We start from the raw sequence: 9,668 nt of genomic DNA, 5'->3' as shown, positions 1-9,668 counted from the left end.
ATTTTCAAGAGGGTACTAGGAGAAATTGGACCTCAAAAGTTGTTGTGCAATTTTTCCTGAGTACGCTGATACCCTATGTGTTGGAGAAAACTACTGTTTGGGCGCATGTCAGGGCTCGGAAGGGAAGGAGTGACGCTTTGGAATGCAGACTGTGATGGAATGGTCTGCGGGCGTCATGTCACGTTCTCAGAGCCCCTGATGTGCCTAAACTGTGGAAATGCCCAACAAGTACCCCCTTTTTGGAACGGATACCTGATTTGTCAATTTTATAATGTAGTATTATACGCCAGTTGTGTAGGACAACCTGACAAACACTACACAACTGAAACATGACAACCTGACGAACACTACGTCAGCTGTGTAGTGTTCGTCAGGTTGTCATACGTCAGAAATTAATTCAGTAGTCCATGGAAGTATGGTACCTTTTGAAGCAGTCTTTCATGCAGAGGCCAGGTTTGTCGGGGTAGGTGTCACATTGGTAAATGGTGTCCTTGTGTATTCCCCTTCGGTAACACACTCGGCACTTCTTTTGTGACTTACCTTTTTTTCCACTGTGAGGGATCTGCCCCGGGAAATGCTGGCCGGTACAATTCGAGGTCCTTCAGTTCCAGAAGTAGTGGGGCCCGCTCCGCCACCACTGCCAAATATCAGGGCCTTGATAACTGTCTCCTGGAAGTGAAGGTACGATGCAGAAGTCTGGCCTGCACATTTTGACAGAAGGAAAGCGTTGTGCATTGCCATCTGAACAATGTGCACGGCCAGCTTCTTATACCATACCTTGGCCTTTCTCAAAGCACTGTACGGCTGGAGGACTTGATCGGAGAGATCAACTCCCCCCATGTACTTGTTGTACCCCACTACACAGTTTGGTTTGGCGACCTGTGTAGTGGAACCTCTTACAGTGCTGAGGGTGCTGCCATCACCATGTATGGTGGTCAAGAGAAGGACATCCCTCTTGTCCTTGTACTTGACCACCAAGAGGTGGTCGCTACATTGGGCTCTGCTCTCACCCCTTCTGAGCAGCTGCCCAATTAGAGTCTTTGGGAGGCCTTTCTGATTTTTGCGGACAGTACCCCAAGCTGCGGTATGTCACGCAGAGAGGGACTTGAAGAGCGGGATACTTGTATAAAAGTTATCCACGTACAGGTGATAACCTTTATCCAGCAGTGGGTGCACCAAGTCACACACAATTTTCCCAATCACTCCCAGAACAGGGGGGCATTCAGGGGGTTCAATCCGGGAGTCCTTCCCTTCAAAAACTCTAAACTTGTGAGTGTACCCTGAGGTACTCTCACAAAGTTTATACAGCTTGATCCCGTACCTTGACCTTTTACTGGGCAGGTACTGCCAGAATCCAAGCCACCCCTTAAAAGAAATTAAGGACTCATCCACGCAGATGTCCTTTTGGGGCATGTACACTTCACCAAACTTGTTGTTGAAGTGCTCAATGACCGGCCGAACTTTGAAAAGATGATCAAAGTTCGGGTCTTCGCGTGCAGGACACCTTGCATTATCTTGGTAATGCAAGAACTTGCGGATGGCCTCAAAACGTGTCCCGGTCATGACCATTCGGAACACTGGAGTGTTATACAAAACGTCAACACTCCAGTATTGCCGAACCTCTGTTTTTTTCAGGATCCCCATATGAAGGACCAGGCCCCAAAACTTCATAATTTCTTCTGCGACTACAGGAGACCAGTTCCAGTTAGAAAATGATGAAGAGGGGTTTTGTTCCAAAAATTGATGAGCATACAAAGTAGTTTGGCCCACCATGAGGTTTATAAAATCCTCAGAGAAAAAGACTTTGAAAAAGTCTACTTCTGTGAGGCCGGTGGTGTCAAACTTGATTCCTTATTCTGCCACGAAATCAGGAATCAGTGGCTCAAAATTTTCGGGGGGCGAGGTCCATATGGGGTCAGTAGTGGGGTACGCTGGAACATCTTCTCTCCTGCGACAACTGCGGGGCGGTCCAGCAGCACCTGAGGAGGAAGAGGAGGAAGAGGAGGACGATGAGGCATCGGAAAAGTAAAGAAATGTGGGATCCTCGCCCTCGCTGTCAGTCTCAGTGTCGGAGGCAACAATAGCGTATGCCTCCTCCGCTGAATAGCGAGTTTGGGATGAGCCGGACATTTTTTTTTCTCGTGTATGTGGTGCGTGTGTGTCAGTACTTTATTTAGAGTGTGTGTGTGTGTCAGTGTGCTTGGTGTGAACTTGTTTTTTCTGAAAAACAAAGAGAAAAAAAGGAACTACCGTAGGTGGTGCAAACAGCGAGCACGAGTGCGGATCGGTGAACTATGTCACCAATCAACTCTTGGCAGCTGCTGGGTGTGTGCGCGGATGTGGTGCAAAGGTGGGGGGGGGGGAATTGACAGGGACAAGAAAAAGTCCTGAAAAGCAGCGAGCACGGACGTTGATCAGTGACATAGACACTGCTCAGCGCTCGGCCGCTGCAAGACGCACGAAAAAAAAAAACAACTGGGGGGGAGGAGGATTGGGGGTAAAAGGAGGGGGGGGTAAGGAGGAGAGGGGGAGAGGGGTGGATGAGGGGAGAACAGAGATGGACTTACCAAAGTCTTCTCTGTTCTTCTTTCAGCAGGATCAGCAGCAGGATCTGGAAGAGGCTCTGGAGCAGGATCCGCAGCAGCAGGATAAGGAGCTGGAGACCCAGGACCCTGGAGACAGCAGCAGGACGCCGAAGCTGGAGACCCAGCAACCTGGAGCTAACAGCAGGACGCCGGAGCAGGAGATCCAGGACCCTGGAGACCGCAGCAGGATGCTGGAGCAGCAGCAGCGACTGGAGCTGGTAGGTGAAAGGTCTTGTAGTGTAACAGAAGATTCTGTGGCACTACAAGGCCCAGCACAGCGCAGATCAGACGTGACCACTCTGTAGAAATCCTCACCAAGTGTGAGGATCTGCAGGGTGGTCACAGGGGGGTGACAGGCAGGTCACAAGCCGGTCACCACCCGGTCACCTCCAGGTCAGGTACTCTGATTGGTGCTATCGATGATGACATCGATCGCACCAATCAGAGATGGCTGGGGCCTGGGCACGCACCACAGGGGGTCACAGGGAGGTGACAGGCAGGTCACAAGCCGGTCACCGCCCTGTGACCACCCTGTCACCTGTGTTCAGGTACTCTGATTGGAGCGATCAATGTCATCATCGATCGCTCCAATCAGAGCTGGCTGGCAGGGGGTCATGGGGAGGTGACAGGCAGGTCACAAGACGGTCACCGCCCCGTGACCGCCCTGTTATGGCGCGGTCCCGCTGTGATCGGTGCGATCAATTAGATCGGCGATCGCACCGATCCTAGCAGTTTGGGGAGAGGGCTGGGGTTACTAGGCAACAGCCTAGGATCGCTGCTCTTAGGAGCACCGATCCTAGGCTGAACATCACTGTTTCGGGCAATCTGATTGCCGTAAACAGTGAGAAATGCTGTGATTGGCTGTTCAGAATTGAACAGCCAATCACAGCGATCGTGGGTGTGAAGGGGCGGCGACACCCCCCGAGATGCCGAAGCCATCTACTCTAAGGTAAGATGGCACCGGAATTTTAATGCCATCACCGCGACTTCGGTCGCGGTGCCGCATTAAAGATAGGGCGTATAAATACGTATCTGGTCCATAATGCCCAGGGCACAGATACGTATTAATACGCCCTATGTCGTAAAGGGGTTAAAGAGCACTCAAAACAGGTTTGAGGTTTTTTTTCGCATTTATTTTACTAAAATACTTTTTGTAAGATAAAGGTGATAAATACATTTTTGAGTTGTGGTTACAGGTCTAAATATCCAAATCTGATCACTAAGAGGCTTCCTTTCCTGCTCCCACCATTCACACATCACACACACTAGTCCCCTGGTTTACTCCTAGGATGGGAGTAAAGGTCTCCATACACATTAGACTAAAGTCTGCCAAGGATGATGTCGAAAAGGGGAGTCTCAACTAGTGTGAAATTTAACCATGCAATCGTTTTGTTTTCACAGGCAATAAAGTCACTGCCACATGTTTCTGACAGTGGCTTTCTCTCATCTCTCCAGGAAATACACAAGGACATGCAGGGAATCGCCATCTTATCTGTATGGGCATTTTTGGTAATGCTATATTGGTAGTTTAGTGGCCAGAAACCTAGGGAAAGGTTTCCTTTTAGGCCACGGCCCCACTATCAGTATTTGGTCAGTATTCGGTCAGTATTTTTTCTCAGGAGTGGGAGCCAAACCCAGGTGAGGAACAATCAGAGAAAAGGTATAATAGAAACAAGTCACCAATTCTGCATTCATGACCCACTCCTGGTTTTGGCTCCTACCCCTGAGAAAAAATACTGACCGAATACTGACCAAATACTGATAGTGGGGCTGTGACCTTTAAAGAAAATCTGTTAGTTAGATGAACCCTCCTAAGCCATCTAAATGGACATGTTGGTCATGCAAAGTTGAATAAAAGGATACCTTGATATCTCATATCTGATGTCTTATTCCAGAGAAATCCACATTTTTCCTATATGTAAATGAGCTGTTGATATCTATGGGCCGAACAGAGATCTCCCCAAGAATCTGCCTCCAGAGTTTTTTTTAAATGAAAAAGGGGTGTCACCAGTATGAGACATGTAATGACTGACCATTTGCTCTCATAATCACACATAGCTCTGCAGTGAGATTGCAGTGAGATTACAGTGAGTACAGCAGAAGTAAAGTTTGTCTAACTACAAACACGTTTGCAGCTGCATTTGTTCTCTCAGGCTGTGTGCCCACTATGCGTTTTTCAAGCGTTTTTGCCGCAGAATTTCCACAGCGAAAACTCATAAAAAATGCTTCGTAATACGCGCCCCATGGTCCCAAATGATAATCCACATGTGCTGTGCACATGCTGTGGAAATTTCCGTTATGGTTTATCATTGCGGAAAAATATGCAGCATGTCCATTAATTTTGTGGACACACAGAGTAATTGCCGCCATTGACTTGCATTGAATCGCTTAATATCCGCATGACTACATGTGCACATGCGGATATTAAGCGATTTAATGTGCGGATGGTACCCAGGTCTGGAGAAGAGGAGACTCTCCTCCAGACCCCGGTACCATAGTACCTGTTAAAAAAAGACTTTAAAATAAACATTATACTTACCTTCCGATGGCCCCCGGTCTCCTGTATGATGCGTCCCGGCTCTCCGGCGTCTCGCGATGGTCTAAAAGGACCTTCCATGACGTAATTTAGTCATGTGACAGGTCACACGACCGCCGACGTCAGCAGTCTCGCATGACCTGTCACATGACTAAATGACGTCATGACAGGTCCTTTTAGACCACCGCGAGCCGTACAAGAGACCGGACGCAGTATAATGTTTATTTTTTATTTTTTACCATTTTTATTTTTTTTTCAACTATTAGCTTGGTCACACTACATAAATCCATGCCGGTTGCATGGATTTATATAGTGTGACCAGGTTGTCAAGCACTTTTCCAAGTGATGCTAAATTCGCTTGGAAAAGCGCTTGATAACCCACATGTAGAAATGCATGCAAAAACGCTTGACAAACGCTTCTACCTGACAGGAAAAACGCATGTAAAATCCACATGCATTTTTCCTGCCAGGGAGATGTGGAAAAAATCTGCAGCATTTCTGCATCGTGGGCACTTAGCCTCATAGTGCTTCAGCTTCCATCTCATAAGCAGGCAGTATGGTGGAAGGCCAATGGAGCTGCAAATGTGCTTAATGTGTCTGTAATAAGACAAGGGTCAACTCTGCTGTTCTGTGTTAGTTATAATCTGGTACAGCTCTGCAGAAGAGCTGACAGCACTAAGTGGAAAAGTGCTGCTGCAAATGTTTGTAATGAGACAAAGTTCACTTCTGCTGTCCTGTGTTAGTTCTGATCTCGCTGCAGAGCTGTATGTTATTAGGAGAGCAGACTGTCACTCACTACATGTCTCACACTTGTAACCCTCCCCCCTTTCATTTAAACTAAGCTCTGGAGGCAGATTCATGGGCAGATTTATGTTCGGCCCATAGGTCTTAACAGCTCATTTATATACAAGATAAATGTGTATTTCTCTCGAATAAGATATTGGACCTCAGATATCAAGGTATCATTTTACTTAACTTTCTATGACCTGCATGCCCCTATAGACGATTTAGGAGGGTTGATCCTTCTGACAGATTCCCTTTAAAAGGAAACCTTTTCCAAGGTTTCTGGCCATTAAACTACTAATATATCATTATGCAGCTGGGGCTTAGCTTTCCAAAAATGCTGGTCCCAAAACTGGCATTAATCACCTCAATGACGCCCCAGATAATATGCGTAAAATATAAGGGTCCTAACCAGGGGACCACAGGATTATCCATCTTTAGGAACATTTTTTTTCCTGACTGCAAGTATTTGGTGCAAAAATTATACTTTGCGCTATTGTGCAGCTCTTTGTTTCCTTGCGCAGTCAGGTTTAATGTGGTCTGTGGTCATAAATCAGCTGAGAGGGACTCAGAAAAAGACTGATAAAAAAAAGAGAGTTAAAAACTCCAGTCAGACCATAAGAACAAGCTTACTCGAGGAATCTCAGTTACCTCATTCTGAAGCTAGCAATAGACAGTGCAGCACAGCGGCTACAGAGGGCAAATGTGCAAAAATTATAAATAAAAATTATTTTTAGCCCCAATTACATGCATTTAAGTGAAAAAAAAAATAGTATATTTCAACAGATTTTGTAAATCAGAGCCTCATAGTCATCATTTTAGTCCAAAAATATTTTAAAGTCATAGTGTAAGGGAAAAGAAAAGAAAAAGTCACCAAGAAAAGGCAGCAAAAAACACCCGCTTTCTCCGGTGGCTAAACAGCGCCACGTTTCACACACAACTCCCTACGTGCCGACCTTTCAAAATATTTTCAGCATTAGAACACAATCTTGACTTAATGAGCATAAACCCAATCAAGCCTTTATCCGGCTACAAAAATAGGGTTTGTACACTTTTCCATAATTGTTCTTGTGTCTCCCTGTTTTTTTTTGAAACAGAGAAGAGCCTTTAAGTGAGTGAAGAAAATTAGATTTCTACCCAAATTTCCATTGCGGTTTATTTTATTTAACTCCGAACTGGAGAAGTTTACAAAAGGGAATCAACAGTGGATTTCCATGTTTGGAATGTGAATGAGCCCTCGGCACAGAGCGCCGTACAAAGAAAGCTCCGCTCCCTGATTTACAGGGCACCGCCAGCTTTCACCTCCTGTGTTTCTTCTGGTGAGAAGCCAAGAGCAGCCCGGGCTTAGTCTGTACAGTGTTTAGCGCACACAATGCCGGGAACAGGAGACGCTCAGCTGAGATTTTAATGGTAATGAACGCGGAAAAGCAAATGATTTTCTTTAAATTAGCGCATCCCGAACGCCTTTCAAATTCTTGGGTAATAATGTCATTTATACAAAACGGCTCTGTACATGTAAATGACCATTTACCTAGCTGTGCCCCGACATATTAATGTGATGAATTTGCATTAAAGGGACGGCATCACTGAAATAAATATTGCCTGTATCTGAACTAAATGTAACCTCATCAGATGTTTTTTTGGGATCCTACCATACTCAGACTGACTTTAACCCCTTTACCCCTGAGGGTGGTTTGCACTTTAATGACCAGGCCAATTTTTACAATTCTGACCACTGTCACTTTATGAGGTAATTACTCTGGAACGCTTCAACGGATCCCCCTGATTCTGAGAATGTTTTTTCGTGACATATTGTACTTCATGATTGTGGTAAAATTTCTTCGATATCACTTGCGTTTATTTGTGAAAAAAATGGAAATTTGGCGAAAATTTAGAAAATTTTGCAATTTTCAAAATTTGAATTTTTATGCCCTTAAATCAGAGAGATATGTCACACAAAAGAGTTAATAAATAACATTTCCCACATGTCTACTTTACATCAGCCCAATTTTGTAACCAAAATTTTTTTTTTGTTAGGGAGCTATAAGGGTTAAACGTTGACCAGCGATTTCTCATTTTTCCAACATAATTTACAAAACCATTTTTTTAGGAACCACATCACATTTGAAGTCACTTTGAGAGGTCTTTATGACAGAAAATACCCAAAAGTGACACCATTCTAAAAACTACACCCCTCAAGGTGCTCAAAATCACATTCAAGAACTTTATTAACCCTTCAGGTGCTTCACAGGAATTTTGGAATGTGGAAGAAAAAAATGAACATTTAACTTTTTTCACAAAAGTGTTACTTTAGGCCCAATTTTTTTTATTTTCACAGGGGTAACAAGAAAAAATGGACCCCAAAATTTGTTGTGCAATCTCCCCTGGGCACGCATATACCCCATATGTGGGGAAAAAACACTGTTTGGGCGCACGGCAGGGCTCGGAAGGGAAGGAGCGCCATTTGACTTTTTAATTGTAAAATTTGTTTTTTTTTCCACTTTTTCAATTTTACAAATCAATTTGTGAAGCACCTGGGGGTTCCAAGTGCTCACTATGCATCTAGATAGGTGCCTTGGGGGGTCTAGTTTCCAAAATGGGGTCACTAGTGGGGGAGCTCCAATGTTTAGGCACACAGGGGCTTTCCAAACGCAACATGGCGTCCGCTAACAATTTGAGCCGATTTTCCATTCAATTTGTTAGCGGACACCATGTCGCGTTTGGAGAGCCCCTGATGTTCCTAAACAGTGGAGCTCCCCCACAAGTGACCTCATTTTGGAAACTATACCCCTCAAGGATTTTATTAAGGGGTATAGTAAATATTTTGAACCCAGAGGTACGACACAGAATTTGATAACATTAGGTCATCATATTGAATAAGTTGTCATTAGTCTTGAGCGCAAGTGCTCGCTACTTGAGTTTGCATCGGGTACTCAGGTATGCACCATGTACTGCGTGTGACATGCTCGAGTCCCTGCCCTGCATGTTTCACGTTTATTAGACACCCAAAAAAAAACATGCGGGGATCGCTCGTGCATGGCAGGCAATCCCCGCAAAGTTTTTTTGGCCGCGAAGCATATGGGGCAGAGACTCAAGCATGTAACTCAAATACCCACGGTACTCAATGCATACTCGAGCACCCGATGCAAACTCAAGTAGCGAGCACTTGCGCTCAACACTAGTCGCCATATCGTCATCTTTTTTTCTTACTTTTGAAAAAAATCCCAACCCCATCACAACCCTAACCCCAAACCTAGCCCTAACCCTAGCCCAACCCTAACCCTAGCACAAACCTAACCCGAGAGTTTATTTTTTACGTCGTTCCCCGTGCGGTATAAGTGATTAGACGACCTTATTCTTCGGGTTGGTGTGACTACAGCGATACCAGAATCATATGGGGTTTTTATGATTGACAGCTGTCACACACTAAAAGACGCATTTTTTGTAAAATCTAGTTTTTGCATCGCCATATTTTGAGAGCTATAATTTTTCCAGATTTTGGCAGACAGAGTCATGTGACGGCTTGTTTTTTGCGGGATGAGTTGACGTTGTTATTGGTGCCATTTTCAGGCACGTGACATTTTTTGATCACTTTATATTCCGATTTTTGGGAGGCAGAATAAACAAAAACCAACAATTCAGGAATTTTTTTTTTTTTTTTATGCCGTTCCGCGTGTAGTAAAATTGATAAGGCAGCTTTATTCTTTGGGTCAGTATGTTTACAGCGGTACCACATTTATATCGTTTTATGTTTTGCACTTTTA

Source organism: Phyllobates terribilis, unplaced genomic scaffold (assembly GCF_046119375.1).
Source record: "Phyllobates terribilis strain yellow unplaced genomic scaffold, ASM4611937v1 Scaffold_4__5_contigs__length_816908805, whole genome shotgun sequence".
NCBI lineage: Eukaryota > Metazoa > Chordata > Amphibia > Anura > Dendrobatidae > Phyllobates > Phyllobates terribilis.
This window is presented reverse-complemented; position numbering follows the sequence as displayed.